A 21,740-nucleotide genomic window follows, 5' to 3' on the forward strand; every position below is an offset into this window, starting at 1 on the left:
TGTCTAGCCAAAGTCTCTAGATGAATTCTTGACCCCTTGGCTTCCCTGCCTCTCCTTCCTCTTCCTGGCATTTCTTCTTATCAACATCTTGCTAGCCATTCCTTCACCCCAAATCTATTTATTCTGTAAAATGGTCTCTGAATGACAGGTTAACAGACTACAAGTATATAGCCCTACTCCCAACCCTTATCAGTGATCATCTGTATCAGACTCGTGGCACACACATTTACAACTTTGTTTTTAAGTTAATTCGGGCACATTATGACCAGTGCAGAATGTGCCGTCTCGGAACCCACAGACCACCCTGACTTGATTTTTGCAAGGTACCTCACACAGCCAGCCTTGCAATGAATGTCCGTTGACCGCATGAGCAAAGCGGGGAGAGACGAAGACTCAGGCAGACGCTCATCAAAGAAGCATCTAAACGGTGAATGATTACCAGTGCAACAACACGCCGTTCTTCCTCTGACCTGTGACATTGTTCTGGAAGTCAAGATCCTCTGGTCACTGAGTAATCAGATGTATGGATTTACTCCCTTGAGCTGTACTTGAGAAGAACTTTGATCGTTACACTCACAACAGAGACGAAAACAGATTTGACTCCAGCTCACCTCCGGTAGTTTGCAAAGAGGTAGGCTTCACAGACACACTTTGGTCACAAAAGTGGGCATCGTTGCTCAAAATAGTGTTTAAATTTTCACTTCAGAGTGCTTAGAAGTAACCCAGGGTGAGTATGTTTATCTCAGGGTGACAATTGGATTTTGTAAATGGAACTGTGCTTTTGGTCTCTCTTACGTGGCAGGATGTTATAGGAACAGAGCCATAGGATTTCAGTGAGTGCTGTTCGCACGTTTGGCCAGCTAGATTGTTCTTGAGTGGCTCCAACACAGACCACTTGGGTACAAAGGGTCAAACACAGTCCAAACAAATGCTTGACAATAATAGGTACAAAGGGCCCCGTGTCCTTGGTGAATGATTAATCATAAGCTATCATAAACAAAAGTGTTCTATACATTTGATAAACAGGTTTGTAAAAGAGTACAGGAAATACAGAAGAAAGTCACAGCTTTCAAAATTCAGTGCCAGCCATAGGTAGCTGGGTGATATTTGGGGGCATTAATCTTTTTGAGGATTCTCATTAACACTTTGAGTCAGGCTAGGGTGACTACGTCTGCGGCCCCAAGTGGGTAACATAAATGCGTCCATAATCAACATGCATCCTGAGCATTCTCACGTAATTCTTTCTGTTCTCCATTCAGCAGATTATTTTATGCATATTCACTCCCAGAAGCCGCTGTAAGGGAACATCACTTTTTTGCGCCTATGTATTTCCTCTGCTTGTGAGAATCAGGGAACAATTAGCCATGACCACCACCAAGACGAAAAGGCTGCTAAACCCTTCTCACAAAAATAAAAGGGAAACACTGCCACGTATTGAGAATAGTCGAAGGATAAAATGAGACCGTAAAAAAAAAAAAAAAAAGAAAAAAAGGGAAAAGATGGATGTTTTTTTGCAGATGTGTGGAATGTATAGAGCCAAACACACGTGGCCCTCCCAAGTGGCCTGCTTGGAAGATTGCACAAATCTTTTCCAACTTCCCAATAACTTTGCTGTAGCTCAGAACACTTCTGAAGTTTACCCGCTAGAGCTTATACTGAGGCTCACTTTGTAAGTCACTTAAGAAAACGGTTTGCTCCCTCAGCGAGAGGGTCAACCTCGGTAGGGGCAGGGTTATGAACACCTTTCTTGGTCTGGAAGAGAGGGAAGTGAGTCCACTGTACTGGCAAAGAAATGATTGCAGAAGGAAATCACAGGCCAACCAGGAGCTGGGCAGGCCTCAGGGACTAACGGAAATTATAGCGAAAATGCGAAAGGAATGGGCTCTGGTGATGATCTTGCTTTTGGGCGACTGGTCAGTCCGTCCAATGGAAATGCTTGAGAAATGGCTCTGAGCCTCCTCAGTCGCTGGGGGAGGAGAGGACAGGGGCACCTGTCAGCTCCTTCTCCTGCCACACTTCCCTCTCCCCCAACACCACAGCCCACACCTCACGCTTGTATGGACAATAAAACCAAACAACGCAAACAACACAACACATTGATTCCAGAACCTTTTGGTCGTAAAGGGCAGCATGGCTGGTTGACCCACAGAAAGCAAAGGGAAGGCAGAAAATATAGCCCCAAATGTCCTCTACATTCTTTCTTTCGTATGTCACAACCATTTGAAAAAAAATTCTAGAACCTTTATTCTCTTCCTTCTCCTCTCAAGAAGACAGGTCTGTAGGATCCATAAAAGGAGTTTCTCATGGATTCATGTTGTCTATACTTTATGTCATGGCCCCTCCTGTAGGCAAGAGCCCTGAGTGAGTATGTCCCCCCCGGCCTGTCCCAGGACGCTCCACTCCTGCACTGGCCTCCTCCCGTGTCCCCAGTCTCTGGGGGTCCCTACTAGTGATGGTGCTTGGTTCTCTTCTGCACTCTAGGGCAGGGTCATGGAGACCATAGCCCAGGGATATTACACATTCTATGATTTTATTACCATTTTGTATCAAATTCACTTTATACTATTCCTTTAAGAGGGCCTCCAATCCTCTGGAATTCTGTTGGAGAGAAATCTCAACCCCCCAAAGTGGGATAAGGATTAAAGGAGGTAATGCGTGGAACTTGTATGTGCGGGGCTGGGGCATGGTGGGAACTCATTTGATGAATTATTTGTCCTTCAGAAAGCTCCGGCAAGCATCGAGCGGTGGACCTCACTGATCAGAAGTTTGTCCCTATAACTTCTACCCACTGATTCCAGATGTATTGCGGCAACCACATGAAGCCAGGATGACCCTTGAACATCTCTCCGTGTCTACTTTTATCCATGCCCAACAGCCTTATTTTTGATGGTTTTTCTTAAGAGATGAGTGTTCTTCTCCTCTTATGTTCCAGTTTCTTTTTACGTGCCAGACGAGTATTTTGAAATGACCTTTCTGCTGGATATGCTAGAGTACACGTTCGTCAAATCATCAAGCTGTAAGCCTTAAATATATACAGCTTTCCGACTGTCAACTCTATCTCAATAAGGCTGGGAAATAATTTTTATATCCGTCTCCTACGGTGACACTGTTTTATAATTTATTTTTTATAAATGCATGCTTCCCTTTCTTAAACGTTCTCGAGCTAAACTTTATCCTAATTGGTGTTGGCGATAGGAGCAAATCTGTACCGAACTCTCGTTGCCGGCCACACGCTGTCGCGTAGCCTGTTTCCCTCCCATCAGTCTCTAAGGTAGCACACTTAGCGCCAGCAGTTTGCAAACGAAAACCACAATCAAGTCCCCCCACAGGCACGTCCGAAATCCCCCCAAGGTCACCTGGAAGGAGAACGATAAAGCCAGATTCAAACCCAGATTCAGACCCAGACCTGCCAGAGCCCATACTCCCTTCTGCATTCCTCTCTGTCTTTCTGGCTCTCCTTTTGATTCTGAATATGGCTGCCGGGTCCTTTGTGTTGCCTGTTTACACTCTGTGAGTCTAGCTCGTTGGAACTTCAGCCTCGTGGCGGTACTTTTGGAGCCCCACCTCTCTCTGCTATCCTTATCTTTGGTTAGATACCCATCTTTTAAAATTATGTCCGGGAACTTCGAAGCACCGGCGCCCGTAGATTATCTCTCTGACCACACCAGTCAGTCAAACCTCCTGTTGTCAGGTATGTTCCCTTTTCTTCATCTGAATTGGGATTCCCTTTCGAGGGATCTCCTTACCTTTCCTCAGAAAGTTTGAATTGCCTTGTTGATGCCATGGTTGTATGTGTGACTTTGCTCTTTGCTCTTTGTCTCTGTCCCCCAGCGTACCTGTTTCTTCCCCTTTTTCCATTAGTAGTCAACATCAAAGCCTTTTCCATTTCAAGCTCCCAGGTCGTATGGTCTCTGTCACAGCTGCTCAAATCTGCTGTTGTGTTGCAAAAGCAGCCAGAAGCAACGTGTAAATGAATGGGCAAGCCGTGTTCCGATAAAACTTTATTCATAAAAGTGTTCGGCGTGCAGGATTTGCCGGTAGGCTAGAGTTGGACTCCCCTGCCTTAGACTATAAAATTTCCGTTGGAAAATCAAAGCTTTGATCTAATATGAAACCATTGTGGATTTATGATTAAGTTCACCGTAAAAACCAAACTCCTTTCCCATTAAAATAGCTCCTTTCCTAGATTTCCCTATTTCTGGCAACGACAGCCACATTTTCCTACTCACACACATTTAAAAATGTAGAGCTGAATATTTGATTCCTCCTTTCTGTTCACTGCCATATATCCCACATCTGTGTGTTTCCATTCTCCTAGCTGCTGGGACTTTATCACCTCGCATCTGTATTTGTACTCTTGGCTTCGCACCGATAGACCTGCCTTCAGTTTTTCTCCCCAACGCGTCCTTACCATGGCTTTTGGATAATTATTTTGAAAACATTGCTTTTAACAATTCTTTACTCTTCAGCCTTGAAAACCTACCAGACTCTGACCTCAGTCTGCCTTTCTCCTTCTCTTACTCTGCACAGGCACACTAATGCTGCCGCTTGCTTTCTCGTTCAACGCTCTGTTGAGGTGGGGCTGACATTTAAAAAAGCTATGTTTATGTAATGTATAGAACTCTGAGCAAAACCAGTGTCACCGTGTCACCACCAGGGCCATAGATAGATACATCATCTCCCAAATTTCCCTTCTGTCTCCATTAGTATTCTTATCATCATCATCGTCAGTGTGTGTGTGTGTGTGTGTGTGTGTGTGCATCTAGTAAGAACGCTTAAAATAGGAGCTACCCTCTTAGCAAATTTTAAGTATACAGAACAGTATTGTGAACCACAGGCACCATGCTGGACAGTAGCTCGCCAGAGCTTCTTATCTTGCAGAACTGAAGCTTCATACCTTTGACCCTCACCTGCCCATTTCCCCCGCCCCCAGCCCCTCTCAACCACCTTTCTGTTCTCTGCTTCTCTGAGTTTGATTGCATAAAATTTGTCTTTTATTTTTTTGTGTGTTTTTGTCTTAGAGACAGAGCACGAACAGGGGAGAGAGGCAGAGGGGGAGAGAGAGAATCTGAAGCAGGCTCCACACCCAGTGCCCAGACCAACACGGGGCTCAGTCTCCTGACCCGGGGATCTTGACCTGAGCCAAAACCAAGAGTCGGATGCTCAACCGAGCCACCCAGGTGCCCTGAGTTTGATTATTTTAGATTCAACCTGTAAGTGAGCTCACGTGCTATTGGCCTTTCTGTGTCTGGCTTATTTTACTCAGCCGACTGTTCTCCACGTCCCTCTCTGTTGTTGCAAATGGTAGGATTTCCTTTCTTTTTAACCAACGGCTGAGTAACATTCTATTGAATGTGCACACCACAGTTTTTAATCCATTTCTCCGTGGATGGACACTTAGGTAATTTCCACGTCTCGGCCCTGGTGGATAACGTGGCAGTGAACTTAAGTGCAGACGTTTCAAGATCGGGATTCCACCGCAAAATAAAAAGACAACATACAATCGGGGAAAATATTTGCAATGCATATATCTGGCGAGGGGTTGATATACAAATTATAAAAGGACCTCACACAACTCAGTAGCAGGGGAACAAATGCTATTTTCCTCTGCTAGGGAGCCTGCCTTGCTGCATTCTCCTGCCCCTGTTCTTTCGCCCACTCTATTTCCTCTGTTCAGAATACCGTTTTATCTGGGAAACACCCATCCACATTGTCTCCTCTTTCAAAAGGAGAGCTCGGCTCTTACCTTTTCCATGACGCCTTCTTTGTCTCCTCTATCCCATAACGCTGTCTCCAGCGTTCCTTGTAGGGCAGGCTGTCTCTAAGGATCATCTGTCGCCTAGTCATACCCTGCTTTGCGTCGTTTTCTACTGTTTTGGAAGAGTTTGCTTTCTCTCTCTAATTAAAGCCCCATTTGCCAAGGTCAGCGGTGTGTCCGACCATGCCGGATGTCGTATTGACGGGGGAGTCACTCGACATCTTTGTTGAATATATGAATGAATAGATGAATGAATGAGTGGATGGATGCATGAATGAATGAATACTGATATTCTTTCCTGCCCCCAGTCTCCTGCCTTATCTCTTATCAGCTATTGGATTTCAATGTGAGGTAGCTTGAGAAAAGAAAGTTAAATGAATTAATCCTTATAGGCCATCCCCAATTTTCAAATTAGCTGTGTTTTAGATGTTCATTTGTCAACAGAGAGCCAAAATTCAAAGGACTTTATCATAGAGACGCTATTCAAACTAGAGGTTATAATAGGATCCCAGATTGCTACATCCAAGGCCATTGTTTTGTAAGTGGTTTGAAATCCAGGAAGATGAAAAGGCACACATAACAAAACAGTGCTGTGCAAGGCCCCTGATTAAAACAAAAACGAATTAGAGTATTTCCCTCTCTGTTTTGGGGGGGGGGGATGGGGTTGGAGAAGGAATAATCATGCTTAAGATAAAGCAGATTTTATTATAGGAAAATAAAATGATAGGCAATTTCATGGATTTGCTAAAGGGGGCCTTTATGTTGCTTTAAAGATACTAGATGTTGATAAAAAAAAAGTGTTTTTCCCCCAAATATACAATTTCCTTCGAAATTAATGGCTTTCATTTTCTTTTAGACGTAGGCTTATTGTCGCCACGGCTTTTATGTGTATCAGCTTTAACTGAAATCTTTTTGTTCTGGATCAGAAACAGAATGAAAATGTTCATGAAGCATAGAATGCATAAACGAACGCCGTCTGCTTCTTACAGCCTGTAAAACATTTTTAATGTAAAATATTTTGAAAAAAATAAAAGAAGAGAAACGTTTCATATCATGGGAAAAGATACCGAACTTGAATTTCAGCGCCCATAAACCAAGTTTTATCAGAACACGACCAGGATCACGTGTTGACAGACCGGCTGCGGCTGCCTTTCCCACTACGATGCCAGAATCGAGGAGTCAGACAGGGACCCGTATGGCCCTTTTTACAGAAATGTTTGCGGACCCCTGCTGTGTGGCCATGGGGTTGGTGAACAAGGAGACTTTCATAAATACAATGTGGAGAGAAAAGAGCTAGCCTCCAGAGTGCTTGCCTGTAACCCATGCAAAATTAATCTATGGGGAGAGGAGTCTGAAAGCAGTGACCTCCGTGAGGGGGCGGTGAATGGGTTTCCTGAACTAGGGGGCATTTTCTGGGTGCTGGAAGGATCTGCTTCTTGATGTAGGCTCTGGATACATGGATGGGTTCCCCAAAATTCACTGGACACTTAAACGATTTGTTCTCTTTCCTGCATCCGTGTTAGACCTCGATCTTAAAAGTTTACTTTAAAATTTAAAGAAAGAGGGGTATCTGGGGGGCTCAGTTAAGCGTCAGCTTTTTGACTTCAGCTCAGGTCATGATCTTATGGTTTGAGGGTTTAAGCCCTGCATCTGCCTCTGCACTGACAGGGCAGAGCCTGCTTGGTATACTCTCTCCCTCTCTCTCTTCCTCTCCCCCACTGGTGCTCTCTCAAAATAAATAAACAAACTTCAAAAAAAAGCTTTAAAAAAATGAAACAGGAACACCTGGGTGGCTCAGTCGGTTAAGCGTCCAACTTCGGCTCAGGTCATGGTCTCACGGTTCGTGGGTTCGAGCCCTGCGTCAGGCTCTGTGCTGATAGCTCGGAGCCTGGAGTCTGCTTCGGATTCTGTGTCTCCCCCTCTCTCTGCCCCTCCCCTATTCATGCTGTTTCTCTCTCTCTCTCTCAAAAATAAAACATGAAAAAAATAAAAAAAATATGGGGCGCCTGGGTGGCTCAGTCGATTGAGCGTCTGACTTCGGCTCAGGGCACGATCTCGCGGTCCGTGAGTTCGAGCCCCGCGTCGGGCTCTGTGCTGATAGATCAGAGCCTGGAGCCTGTTTCAGATTCTGTATCTCCCTCTCTCTCTGACCCTCCCCCATTCATGCCCTGTCTCTCTCTCTCTCTCTGTCAAAAATAAATAAACGTTAAAAAAAAATAAAATAAAATTTAAGGAAAGAGTCAAGGAAGAGCAAAAAAAAAAAAAAAAAAAGAACGATAAGACAAAGAAGTGAAAGTAGAGGGAGGAGCAGAAGGGCAGCCCCCCCTTGGTGTGGCCATCGCTGTCACCCCAGGGCCCGGGGCAGGTGATCCTGTCTCTGTTTGATCGGAAAGGAAACCGAGGCTGACAAAGACCCAGCATCCTGCCCAAGGTCTTCTAACTGATGTAGACGGCACATATTTTAATTCAATAAGAAACCGCTGTTGGTCCCTCCTTTTTCTGAAGAGAAGGAACGACTCCCCCAGCCACAGCCAGAAACCTGAACTGGCTTTTTCCCACCTTGGGATGGGGAGTCTGGAGAGTCCTGGGGGGGGGGGCGGGGCATGGGACCAGAGCTTTGGAGGACAGAGACCCTGGCTGTGTCTGCATGCTTATATCACTCCTGGGCACTTGAAAATATACAGTTTCTCATTTCTTCCACATTTGGTGCCGCTGCCTTTCCAGTCTGGAGGTGAGATGCTTTATCCATATGTAATATCCAGATGTAAGCTGCACAACCCTTTCAATGGCCTATAACGTGAAGACCAGTTTTCAGCAAGATGAAATATACTGCTGAAAACCCGTGGCGTGCAGATATTTAAAATTATCGACAGAAGAAGCAAGGAAAGTTTTGCTCTCCTGGAATGGGATACGGTCTCCAAAATTCCATTTCAGGATCATGTCTGTGTGGGCCTGGATGTATGCTGCTAAGTTGAGTGAGTGAGCAGGTGAGGAGCGAGTCTCAACGCGATGCTGATTCTGATTTGGCTTCTAGGAAATGCAAGTGGTTGCACGGAATTCAGTGTCATAAAAACAAAATGAACAATAAACGTCTGGGTAGGTGACTGCAGTCTGTGGATGAGTCTGCAGTGACCGTTTACGTTTATTTATTGCTCTTCACGCGTGTGTGGTCCGTTTCGGCGTGGGGCTTGGACTTGCGTTTGGTACAAAGCCCCTGTGGGGATCTGTGCCCTCAGAGCCAGCTCAGAAAAGAGTCCCAGCAGCCCGTGGATGTCCAAGCATACCTTCTCACTGCAAGGACAGGTAAGGTGCGCTAGCCCAGTGGAGCCCTCCTCGGATGCTGGCTTTAAGTCCCTTGACTCTGGGGCACCTGGTGGCTAAGTCCATTGAGCGTCCAACTCTTGACCATGACCTCACAGTCATGAGAGATCGAGCCCTACATCGGGGTCCGTGCTGAGCACAGAGCCTGCTTAGGGTTCTTTCTCTCTCTCTCTGTCCCTCTGCCCTTCTCCCTCGTTTGATCACGCTCTCTCCAAAATAAACAGTCCCTTGACTTTATTAGGAAACAACACAACAGAACGCTCTCCTTCATTTACTCTTCTGCTCATCCTCCTTCTGTTTCTTTCCTTCCTAAGCGATTGGGTATGGCGTGCTATTACCACATGGCAAGACTCAGAGCCATCCCCGGGTTATCCGTACCAGTTCTGATCTCCTCACCTCCTTCCTGCGGGCAACCTCACGTCTACACGCATGGTCTACACATGCAATGCCTTCATGATTCTTCACTCACTGCTCTGAGGATGTCGCAGTGGATGCAACACAACCCATCTCATTTACCACGCATCCACAACATTCCATTGTTCCCCTCCTGGGAGATCAGTCACACAAATCCAAAATGTTATTTCTTCCCCTTGGAAAACAGTTCCGTAACTCTGTATTATGGAAGGACACGCTCCCAGGCACCTCTGAAGACAGACCCGAGAACCAGATGAGGAAGTGGCATTAAGCTCACCGGGGCCGGCTCTTCTGGAGATGGAGAAAATCTTACCTGTGCGCTGGCAGGCGGCATTCATCCACCAGCTGAGACACTGGCCAGGGACAGACTCGTGAAGGTGTGTGTCTATTATTGCTGAAGGGCGGCCAGCACTGACTGTAACCGGAAAGACCTTTCCTTTGATCCCAAGTAGGTCAATGCAGCAACCACACCGTGGTGACAGTGACGAGTGAATGGCAAATTACTGGTTCCAGACGTGAGTACCCAGGAAGTGACCTCCGAAAGGAGCCAGAACCTTCCAAAATCAATAAACTAATGCCAGAAACGCCACACGTTTTTCTCTATATTGCACATATCAATGATAAAGTGCTACTCTGGTGAGAAGATCCGCAGGTATCACACATTCAGGCTCACATACCAACTTTTTCTAGCACTGGAAGATGGCAGTATGGACGTCAATGAACTCAAGGGTCCGGGGATGTCTCCGAGGCACCTGCAGCCCTAACAGGTTACAGGGGCAGCGGCGAGAGCTAGTATCTGCAGAGCTCAGTTGTTGCATGACTCTGACTCACATTTTCAGCAGAAAATGGACTACACGCCTGCCCCCACCCTAGCCCACCCCACCCCTACCTCTCTCTGTTCCACCCCACTCCACCCCTATCCCCACCCCACACCTACCCCACCCCTACCGGACTCTGTTCCACCCCACCCCACACGACCCCTACCCCACTGAGTTCCACCCCATCTCACGCACCCCATCCTACCCCTACCCCATTCTGTTCTACCCTACACCACCCCACCCCTACCGCACTCTGTTCCACCCCACCCCATCCACCCCACCCCCCACCCCCCCACCGCCCCCACCCCTACCCCACTCTGTTCTACCCCAACTTCCACTTCACCCCACCCCACCCCTACCCCACTCCGTTCCACCCCAACCCACACGACCCCTACCCCACTAAGTTCCACCCCTACCCCCACCCCACCCCACTCTACCCCTATCCCCACCCCACACCTACCCCACCCCTACCCCACTCAGTTCCACCCCAACCTCCACCTCACCCCACCCCACCCCTACCCCACTCTGTTCCACCCTACCCCACCCTTATCCCACTCTGTTCCACTCCACACCACTCTGCTCCATCCTACCCCACCCACCCTTACCTCCACCCCACCACACCCACCCCTACCCCTACCCCCAATCATTGTCTCCGGCTCCGGTGTTGCCTGTCAGGTTGCTCCATTCTTCACTGTTTTTTCTCTATGTGCTTTCCTTGTAGGCTTACTCCATTCTTAGACAAGAACAAGCTTTCTTTTTATTTTTTAAAATGTTTTTTTATTTTTGAGAGAGAGAAACAGAGCACGAGTGGGGGAGGGGCAGAGAGAGAGAGGGAGACACAGAGTCCGAAGCAGCTCCAGGCTCGGAGCTGTCAACACAGAGCCCGACTCAGGGCTTGAACTCACAAACCGTGAGACCATGACCTGAGTTGAAGTTGGATGCTTAACTGACTGAGCCACCCAGACGCCCCTCTTTTTTGAAGTTTGTTTATTTATTTTGAGAGAGAGAGACCGAGAGAGAGAGTGGGGGAGGGGCAGAGAGAGAGGGAGGGAGAGACAGAATCCCAAGCAGACTCGGCACTGTCAGCACAGAGCCCAATGTGGGGCTTAACTCATGACCCTGAGATCATGACCTGACCCGAGATCAAGAGTCGGGCACTTAACCGACTGAGTCTTAACCGACTCGGGCACTTAACCGACTGAGCCACTCAGATGCCCCAACAACAGGTTTTCATAAATAAGAGGTAGTCTGTTATATTGAACAAAAGCTTTCCTCAGAAGAGGGTGAAGGTCCTTGGGGTCTCATCGGGTCCTCATCAGGTCAGGGACCATCAGACAGGATGTACGGCCCCTGGGAGGTCACGGTGGTCTGTCCGCGCCCGGGCCCTGGACTGGGGAAGGTGGCAGACTGTTCCAGGGCAGCTGAAGAAGGGCGGTCACATGTTAGACTGATCCACTAGACCCCTGTGCACGAGGGGTCTTTGTGTGTAACTCTGAGTTATTACTGAGTTTGGAGCAAAACGAGCCAGAGAAAAATCACTTTTCTCTGGCATCTCCCGAAAATTCCTACGACCCCCACTTTCTAACGACAATCTCCTGTTTGTCCTCATCCCCTGATAGGACAGGGCCGGGGTGGAGGCGGGATCTGCTCTACTGCCCCCACTGACCCTGATGTTAAACTCGTCCACAAACACCCTCACAGACACCCCAGAAGAAGCTTTGGCCAAATGTCCGGGCACTCCGTGGCCCAGACAAGTTGACACATAAAATTAACCATCACGCATCCCAACAACCCCAATTCCTGGCCCCTGTAAAGATATTTTAATAGTGGAAAAAGAGGGTTCCCCCCGCCCCCAGCCTCTTGAAGCATCTTAGGTGTGTGAGGGAGTGGGTGATAACCATCCGCAGTGTAACAGTGTGAGTTGCAGTGCATAATGTGTGTGTGTGAGATGAATGGAATCTGTAATGTCGACAAACAAGGTGACAACAGGCTTTCACAGTGTTTCGCACACTAACTAGCTGCTAGCACATCACATGTAATTTGCTTTTCCAAATAAGCTGACACACAGGTCTCCATGCAACCCGAACGCACAGATTTCTCTCTGAAACAGCCTTGGGCACATTCTAAAATCTCAGCGAGCCAAGTGGTGTTGAAATTATTCTTCATACCGGCTTTCCTTTTTGGGAGTCAGTATCAGAGGGGAAGGTGATTTGCAATTAAATGTCTGTCCGTCTTCCCAAGACAAACCTCAGATGTTCCAAAAGAGGGATGGGTCTAGTATTGGAAGGCGCTTGCTTCAACTCTCCAGCCGATGAAGGTCATGGCCTACATTTACGAAGGATTTTTCATGGAGGCACACACACATATGCACGCACATGCACACATGCATGCACACAGGAACACATGCACACACATGCACATGGACACACATGCACACATGTGCACACATGTGCACAACGCACACACACATCCGTATACATGCAGACACACGATGCATGAGCGTGCACACACACATGTGCACACACGCACGTGGACACGCATCACACAGGCACACACATGCATGCACATGCACGTGGACACACATGCACACATATACACACATGCACACGCGTGCACACGTCCACCCACATTCACACACGTGCACACATGCACACGCACATGCACACAAAGCATACACATGTACACATGCACGTGTACACACACATTCCCACACATACATGCACACGCACACAGGGCAACTAAAACACGAGAAGCAAAGGGAAAGGAATGAGTTGAAGAGGGAGGTACCCCCGGGATTTCTATATTTCTTGGGCAATTTTCATGTCGATGGGAAAATAGGAAATGTGAACAAGAGCTTGTTTCCTGAGGGAAGATTCTGCCTTTACCCCCAATTCCAGCGTGTACTTGGTGAGAGCTGCCAATTTGGGTGAGCTTTCAAAGCGAGACTCACGGCTCACCCTTCCTTCCGGTGTGGGAAGCCTCTCCGTCACCTACATAACAGGATGTCCCTGTCCCTGTATCTTCAGAGCTATAGAAGTCTATGGCACTCTTATCTTAAAGTTAGAACTGCTACCCAAAACTCAACCTTTTTCTGCAGATAAAACAAGTTCTTGGTCTCATTCTGACAATTGCTTTTCTCATCCCTGCATCTGATTAGAGGGATCCCCCGGGATTGTACTAACTTAAATTAATTCTTTTGTACCGAGAGATATTGGCCAGGTTCTTCCTCTTCATCATTTCAATGGTTTCTAAATTTTACTTCTCCCTGAGCCTCTAGTGGCCACCAGCCAGCTTCGAGGCAGAGACTCCTCACCCACTTACATGAGGCGAGAATGGCCACCCGGGCCCTCTGGGGTCCTCCCCTGCCTCCGATGCCCCCCCTCAAATTGTGTCCATGTTACGGAAGTTTGCTTTATATTTTATGATCTGGGATTACTCCGAGCTGGGGGGAGGGGGGGTTCTGTTTCCACGTGTACCTTTATTCCGCATTCCCGAAAGTTCTGTCTTACATGGGGAGCTCCCGGGGTGGACCTTGACTCACCACTTTGAGCAATGGCTCTCATTGGAGTCACAGATCCCCCTCTAATATTTCCAGTAAATGGCGATTATAGTAAAATGGAATTCTGAAGCGAGCTTCGGCTTAACAGACATCCACCCAAGTTGCCAACAAAGGTTGTAGTATCACATTCAACCATGAACTCAGTCATTACTTGAACGAATTGTTGTGATGTGTGGCTATGATTCCCGCTTAATATCAGGCAGTGGGTGCAGTGACGTCACAGCATGCACACGGCTCCTGCTCACAACAGCAGATGAGCCCTGGAAATAGTTCTCCGTGTGCCCTCTCCCACGGGGTCTGCAGGTATGGAATTGAGGTACTCTGCACAACTAGGAGGGGGGCTTCTTCATCAAGCTGTTAGCAGCTTTGGGATTTCTCCACTGGGTTGGTTTAAACGATTGCTCTGCTTGGTTCCCTTCTTTCCTGCACAGCCCCACTCAGACTCTCTGTGTTCGTGAACGTGGTGGTGATGGGGGTGTGGAGGGAGACGCTATTTCCTCGCTAACTGTTGTAAAAAGGATTGCCATCATCACCAGCCAAAATGCATGGCACCCATGCAGCAATGGAGCTAACCTGTCAGCCTGTCAGGAGAGGTGCTTTGGGGAGCTGCAATACTCCCATCAGCAAAGCACGTCTCTCTGGACAGACATCTTCTGGTCATTTCCAACGTGAACCCCTTTCTGTGTTAATTATGCTTCCTTTAACATTATAAGCAATATGATTTCACTTCAGAAGTCATCACATTTGCTGGAGAGCCTCAAAATATTTATTGTTTCTCCAAATCAAGCCTCCCTCAACGCTTGAGGATTTTACTCACTCAGGTTATTCTGGAGTCCCCGAAAGAGATTCTTTGCGTCCCCGAAAGAGATTTTTTTTTTTTTAATGAGCACCAAGAAATGTTTTGAACAAACGAAGGACTTCAGTGAATCACAAGCATGGTGTACCAGGTCATCACAGGGCTGTTGACCGACGAGGTTGGAAGTGTCCGAACTTCTAGGTTTGTATTTAAAAAAAAAGATATTCTACTCCGTGCAACTGGACACAAGGTGTGTGAGGAGACACAGATTGGTAGCCAGCACCTGAGATCCTCCTTGCATACATCCACCCTCCTCTGTGGCTTGAAAAGGCACATGTGACTTTCACCATCCTGCGCTGTCATGGCCGCTACAGAAAGATCCAGAGCCCGAACCTGAGTGCCTGCATCCTCCCCAGTGTTCATACATGGAAGGAAAAATAAACCACGAGCCTTCTGGGGTAGCCTCCCTGCGGCGGTTACCATAAAAACTAACACGAGGGCCGCCTGGGTGGCTCAGCCAGTTAAATGTCCAACTTCGGCCCAGGTCGTGATCTCGTGGCTTGTAGGTTCGAGCCCCAGGTCGGGCTCTGTGCTGACAGCTCAGAGCCTGGAGCCTGCTTCAGATTCTGTGTGTGTGTGTCTCTCTCTCCCCTGACCCCCCCCCCCCCCCCCCAAATAAATAAGCATTTAAAAATTAAAAAAAAAAAACATGAATGGATACAGAAAATGTGGTATATATATCATGGAATATTACTCCGTGATCAAAAAGAATGAAATCTTGCCATTTGCAAGACGTGGATGGAACTGGAGGGTATTATGTTAAGCGAAATATATCCCTCAGAGAGACAGATATCATATGATTTCACCCATGTGTGGAATTTGAGAAACTCAACAGATGAACGTAGGGGAAGGGAAGGAAAAATAAGATGAAAACAGACAGGGAGACAAACCATAAGAGACTCTTAAACATGGAGAACAAACTGAGGGCAGCTGGAGGGAGGTGGGTGGGGGATGGGCTGGATGGGCGACGGGCACTGAGGAGGGCACCTGTTGGCAGGAGCCCTGGGTGTCGTATGGAAGTGATGAATCACTTGAATTAAAAAAAAAAAAAAATCTAGCACATGCTTCCGTAAGGCTGTGAATGAAGTCAGTTTGGCTTAAGTAGGAGCAAACACAGTGACCCTTGAGGAATCGTATATCCTCTCCCACTCTTGTTTGCCTTTTGGCACGTTTTCATGGGAATCTGTGTATTTGCTGAGGGCAGGTTTTTGTGCTCATAGTTGAAAAGGAGGAGGCAGAAGCAGGGGACTCGAGTAGCAAGTCTCATTGATGAATGTGGTCGCGTCCAAAACAAATTCTGATTTTTTTTTTTTTTTTTTTAACTTGTGGACTCGAAGCCCTTTCAAAAATAATGTTTAATCTCATCGGGCTTTTCAACTCCTGCTAATAATAATATGACGATGCTGCTGCTGGTAAATCCAGGCCCAGAATGTCAGGATGATCACTTTCAAAGCGGGCTGCAAATTCATGCCTTTGTATGTCTTCCCTTGGCTTTTCAGACTTGGGTGCAGTCAGGGCACAGCTTCTCACTTTCAACACAGGACGGGGAGGAGAAGGTGGGACACCTATTCCCTGACCGAAGAAGGAAACAGACTCAGAATCTCAAGGACTTGCCCGAGACCTCCGGGCTGAGAGCTGGGTCTGCAAGACGAATCATGGCCACGTGGCCTCTGTTCTCCGGAGACAGAGGTCACCTCGTGGGCTTTGCCAAGTGGAATTTCCTAAGTGACTCTGGTCCGCACACAGATGCACTATGTCAAGTCAATGACGTGTTTTTCTTTTAAAACAGAACAATGAACCTCACAGTTGTCCCCTTGTGCGTAGATGGTGGCAAATTATTGTTTGCCAAGCCTTCTATCTCCTCCCTTTCTGTGTTCCATTGAGATCATGGAAATGCAAAGTAAATAACCATGGAGTAAAATGCCTCGGAGAGTATTTATTTAAGAGTATTGTTCCAGGATGTGCACAAAGATAAAGACTTTGTGTAATGAATGAGTGACTCCAGAGGCCAAATAGCAAGAAGTTATATTCTGTACCTAGTGCGTCCTGGCCTGGGTGAGGTCACCACGGGCTCCCCGAGGACATGCCCTTACAAAGGGGGTCACCTTGTCCCGTGAAAACCAGTCCTCGGAATCCGCAGGGGCAGGTAGGAAAATTCTCGGCCGTTGTCAGTGTGTCAAAATGTCAAGGTGGAAAGAGGCCCACCGAACGATACGGGTTCGAGAGTGGGGAACAGGCAGCATGGGCCCCCAGAGCCAACTGTGCAGCACGCAGACATCAGAGAGAGGCCATCCGGAGAGGGCAGGCCGGGCCCCGGGAAGGAGGTTTGGGCCACGCACAGTGGGCAGCGTTCTCTTCCCCCGTCCCTCAAGGGCCCAACGGGGAAAGAGCAGTTTTCATGTAACATCTGCAGGGGAGGCGTGGGCGGGGGGGGGGGACCCATCGGCGTTGGGGGATCCAGCATAATTGATTTTGACATCACCCCGTTCCCCACAGATGCAGCAAACAAACAGACAGACAGACAAAACACGGATGGCCTAATTTCGAATGAAATACGACGCAGGAAGCACACAGATGTCTCTGCATATTTAATGATTATTGACTTTTTAAATTGGTTTTAAAATAAAAGCTTTCTAGATGAAATACAGATTTGGAAGGATTACTAGAAAGAGTGGCTTGAGCACCCACAAATTTTACATTAATTTCTTGCCCGTATGCATTAAAGCTCCACCATTTGCCTAATTTCCCGTAAGCGTATATCTGCTGTGCAAATTGTTTCGCCGTTGAAAATGCCATCCAGGCAATCTAGTGATGTGATGAACGGACTTTTCAGAAACAGACCTGTTTATTCACTAATTGCATACGAAGTAAGCTGTAAGGTATCCCCGAAAAAACACAACACAACAAAACAAAAACCCACAGCAGGGCAAGGCTCTGTCTTCTTCGGGGAGCAGGGTGTATTGATTTACATAATAAGAACATAGAGAATTGAGTTTTATTGATATGGGAACACATTTTATTGCTTTCTCTGATGTAGTGGGTTGGATTCCCCATTTCATTAAAGCCAGATTACTGGCCCTGTTTCATTATCACTGTTCTGATTCTCAGGGAAAGTAATCTTCCCCATAGCTTTTTGTTACTTAATTATTATAGTGCGTAACAATCATAAAATTTACACAGAGCAGTCTTTGTAGAAATACGCGGAAAGCACGGTCTTTATGTGAGTGGTATGGAGAAAATACCTTTGGTCTTTTTCTTTTTCTTTTTTAAGTTAGACCGTCCTAGTGGGAGAACCCCCCAGAAGCTCACACACCTTTCTTGAGATTTTACACTCGGTGTGCGTTATATGATGGCTCCTATCACACAGAGTGTCAGGTCAGATGGATACCAAAGAAATTCCCCTTTCATAGATGGAAAGACTGAGAACATCAGCATCAGTAACTCGCCCGGGAAGAGGACAGGTGAGAGTTCAAAAGTCAGGAGGAGAATTCGAGATGCCCCAGCATCAACTCCTCAATCCAAGACACACACAAAAAAAATGACCACAAGTTGCAACCAAAGTTTTTGCTAAGTGACGGCACATCCAGTCTTTTCAGCTTCCCGTCTTGTGCTAGACCCAAGCAAACCCCTTGTTTGTCTCTCTCCCGACTATTCTGTTCCACTAGGACGCTTGCCTGCTTCCAGTAGATGACCCCGCACCTGCAGGTGCCGGTTCTGAAGCAACCCCAGCCGCTCCTGGCCGCCCACAAAACCCCCAGGCCCTACTGCTAGGAGCACAGCATTGATACCAGCATGAGAGGGCACTTGGTCTCCAACCTCGGGCTCTCGAGCAGGAGGTCGTCCGGGAAGCTTCACGAACACTGAAGCCTGGCTTTGCTGCCATACATTCTGACTCCGCTGGGGTGGGGTCTGACCCAGGCAGAACCTCCCAGATGATTGTGAGAGGCAGCCTAGCTTAAGAACCACTGCTCCCATCCCTGGGGCCGAAACGATTTGTCCCCTAATTTCCAGAGGTGAACACAGAGGCCCAGAGACGTGGACTCATGTGTCGAAAGTCACACAGCAGGGTGTTGGAGTCCTAGGTTTTCTGAGCCCAAAGCTGATACCCTCCAGACAGTCACCTCAGACGTGGGCTGAGCCTGGGGATCATGGAGGAAGATTTTATAAGGACTGATGCCTGGACCCCATCTGGCAACCAACCCCCTTATCGTCAGAGTTCCCTGGAGGAATCTAGCATGAAACATGGATCTGGAGACAATTTTACTAACCTGAAAGTGAACCCCTGTAGGTAGGTTCCCTGCAGGGCGTGTGAGCCGGGTCGGTTCCAGGACGCCAGCCCAGGTCCCCCAGGACGCCAGCCCGGGTTTCCCAGGTCAGAAGACACGGGGTGGGGGACAAGGATCTGGGTTTAAAATTGACATAAAACTTCCCTGACAATGTTTTTTACAGACAGGATTTTGGGAACTAGTGCCATCCATTATGCACCATGGGTTTACATTCAGATGGATCTCCCTGTCGTCCCTCCCTCTCTCCTCCCCACCTCCTGCTCTCCCTCTCTGTCCCTCTTCTCTTCCCCACCATCTCCTCTTTCGGTTCCTATTGTAATAATATGAAAAATAATTTCTAAATTATGCTTTATTCTACCATTGCAGCCTGCGAGTATTTTTTAGTCAACAGTAGTTTACGGAAAAAGATTTCACGCATACACGCGTGCGTGTGTCCTCGGCACTTGGTCTGTGTATTAACAGGAAATGAATCTAGCTTCTTAGAATAAGCTTATTTTACTTAAAAAAAATTTTTTTTTAAAAATTAACTAGTTTTGAGAGAGAGAGAGAGCGCGCGAATGGAAGAGGGGCTTAGAGAGGGAGACATGGAATCCGAAGCAGACTCCAGGCTCCGAGCTGTCAGCACAGAGCCTGATGCAGGGCTTGAACTCAGGAACTGTGAGATCATGACCTGAGTTGAAGTCGGCTGCTTAACCTGCTGAGCCACCCAGATGCCCCAGGATAAGCTTACTTTAGGCTGAAAACATTTAGTGCACCTGGGTGGCTCTGTCGGTTGAGATTCGATTCTTGGTTTCGGCTCAGGTCACAATCTCATGGCGAGTGAGATCAAGCCCCGCATCGAGCTGCTCGCTGACAGTGAAGAATCCTGCTTCGGATTCTTTCTCTCCCTCTCTCTCTCTCTGTCCCTCCCCCACTCGTATTCTCTCTCTTTAAAAAAAAATAAAAATAAAAAAAACCAAATAGACTGAAAACGCCGAGGAGAAAGTCACACACAATTCTCTCATCTCTCAGCAAAGTTATCTGAGCGGTACAGTCTCGTCCTTCATTGTCTCTAGCAGGCAGGATCGTGTGTATGTTTGGAACATTTCTAATTTAGATGCATCTGGTTGTAGCCCTCTTTTTCTTGCCAGCGAGGGTGAAATGGTAAAGTAAGCTTTTGTTGACATTTTCTGAATGCCCCGGTACAGAGGACAGAGAAAGAGAACACAAAAATAGAGACAGAAGGGAGAAAAGCTGGTAAAAGGAGAAACTGAAGCCAATAAGGGATCGCTGGGGAGGACAGAGCGGAGGAGAGCTGGGCAAAAGTAGCTGGGGAAAGATCTAGAAGAAATGGAGTCGCAAAGAACGGAGGAGCCCCGGGCAATCCTTTCAGAGTTTCCTCAAGTGCTTTCTTATGGGATCCTCAAACACCCTGCGGGGGGCAAACCCATCTGGCGCTAAGGGGACTCTGAGGTTCAAAGCGGTCAGGGAGGAGGTGGCAGGAAGCCAGAACCTTCTTCTGATCACTATTCCCGCCTTGCCTGCAGGCCCCCTGTGTCTTCCCGCCAGGCAGGAGGGGGCGAGCGCAGAGCAGACCAGGCCCAGGCTCCCCCCCTGCACCTGCATTGCCCGGGAGGGACCTCCTGACTCAAAGCACGAATCAGACGCACGGGTGGGTATTTTGTTTTCCTTCTCTGCCTAACGGGGGCCAGTTCCGGTCAGATGCTGGGCCTACAATTTCCTTCCGGGGAGCTGGTTGATCCCACCGCCCCGAAGCTTGTGGGTGCCCCTGCATCACGACAGCAACTACACCTGCACAGTTGTGGGGTGACGGCCAAGCTCCCCACGGTGTCAGTGCACACTGAGGCCTCGCTGAGCCGCATGACCCGTAGGACATTGGTGCTCCATACTTACCACTCGCCAACAATGCCTGTTTCTTTTCCGAGCTTGAAGGGAGAGGTGTTTAAACGTCACTGGCCCTTATCTCTCCTTTACTGTGTAGAAATGCAGGGACTGGGCCTTCTAGCTGATTTGCATGGCAAACCCTCCACGCGGTTGTGTTCCTACGAGTAGAGGCTAGGGAGCAGGTTTCTGTCTTTCCACTGGAAGACGTAGCCACCTGCGTTTAGAGCTCAGAGCAGGTGGCCGGCTGGGAGATAAGGGGACAGTAATTTTAAACAACTGGAGCAGAGGCAGAAGACTCCAGCAGGGAGCCAGCACCCAGCAGAGGATGAACGGAGCAGTTGGAGGGAGCCGCTAGGAAGAAAACAGGAAGAAGCTGCCAATGGCTGGGATAAATGTATCCAAATGTAACAGGCTGGCAGGTCCCGGCAGGCCAGATACACAGGGCAGAGACACCTCCGGCAGCCGGCAGGGTGGGGGATTTTAAGTGTCTCTGTCCCTCGTTGCTGGGTCAGTTTACATGCCTGCCCTTGTCCTCTGCTGGGGACGGTGCGTCGCTGGAAAAGACCTCACAAGATTATCATGTTTTTCTCCGTTTGCCTCGCGTGCATGTTTCATGGGCCAAAAGTCGCGTCGTCTGAGCCACAGAGGAGTAAAAACAGGGGCACAAGGATCCTGCTCTGAGCGCAGGGGTCGGGAATCTGTTTTCTCAGACAAACAAGTTAGCCTGAAGGAACAAAGTCTGAAAGTGAATCATAAACTCTTGTTTTGTTCGAGAACAGAAACTGTTCTCAAAAACATCTCTGTTGGATTTGGGGGCACAGACCGGCGCTGGGGGGCCAAAAGT

The 21,740-nt window shown here is 48.0% G+C and overlaps 2 long non-coding RNA genes across 2 annotated transcripts; one reads left to right on the forward strand and one right to left on the reverse strand.

The window, feature by feature from the left end:
• The first annotated feature begins 2,253 nt into the window (after positions 1–2,253).
• Positions 2,254–5,161, forward strand: LOC147584619 (uncharacterized). The gene is made up of 3 exons (XR_015251776.1): positions 2,254–2,361; positions 2,722–2,909; positions 5,028–5,161. It is a non-coding gene; the product is annotated as an uncharacterized LOC147584619 (long non-coding RNA).
• A 12,138-nt stretch (positions 5,162–17,299) lies between these two features.
• LOC147584620 (uncharacterized) lies at positions 17,300–21,672 on the reverse strand. The gene is made up of 2 exons (XR_015251777.1): positions 18,995–21,672; positions 17,300–18,865 (listed from the first exon to the last, which is right to left on the reverse strand). It is a non-coding gene; the product is annotated as an uncharacterized LOC147584620 (long non-coding RNA).
• Between the last annotated feature and the right edge of the window lie 68 nt (positions 21,673–21,740).

This window comes from Puma concolor, chromosome A1, assembly GCF_028749965.1.
Source record: "Puma concolor isolate L17-30 chromosome A1, mPumCon1.1.hap2, whole genome shotgun sequence".
In the NCBI taxonomy this organism is placed as follows: domain Eukaryota; kingdom Metazoa; phylum Chordata; class Mammalia; order Carnivora; family Felidae; genus Puma; species Puma concolor.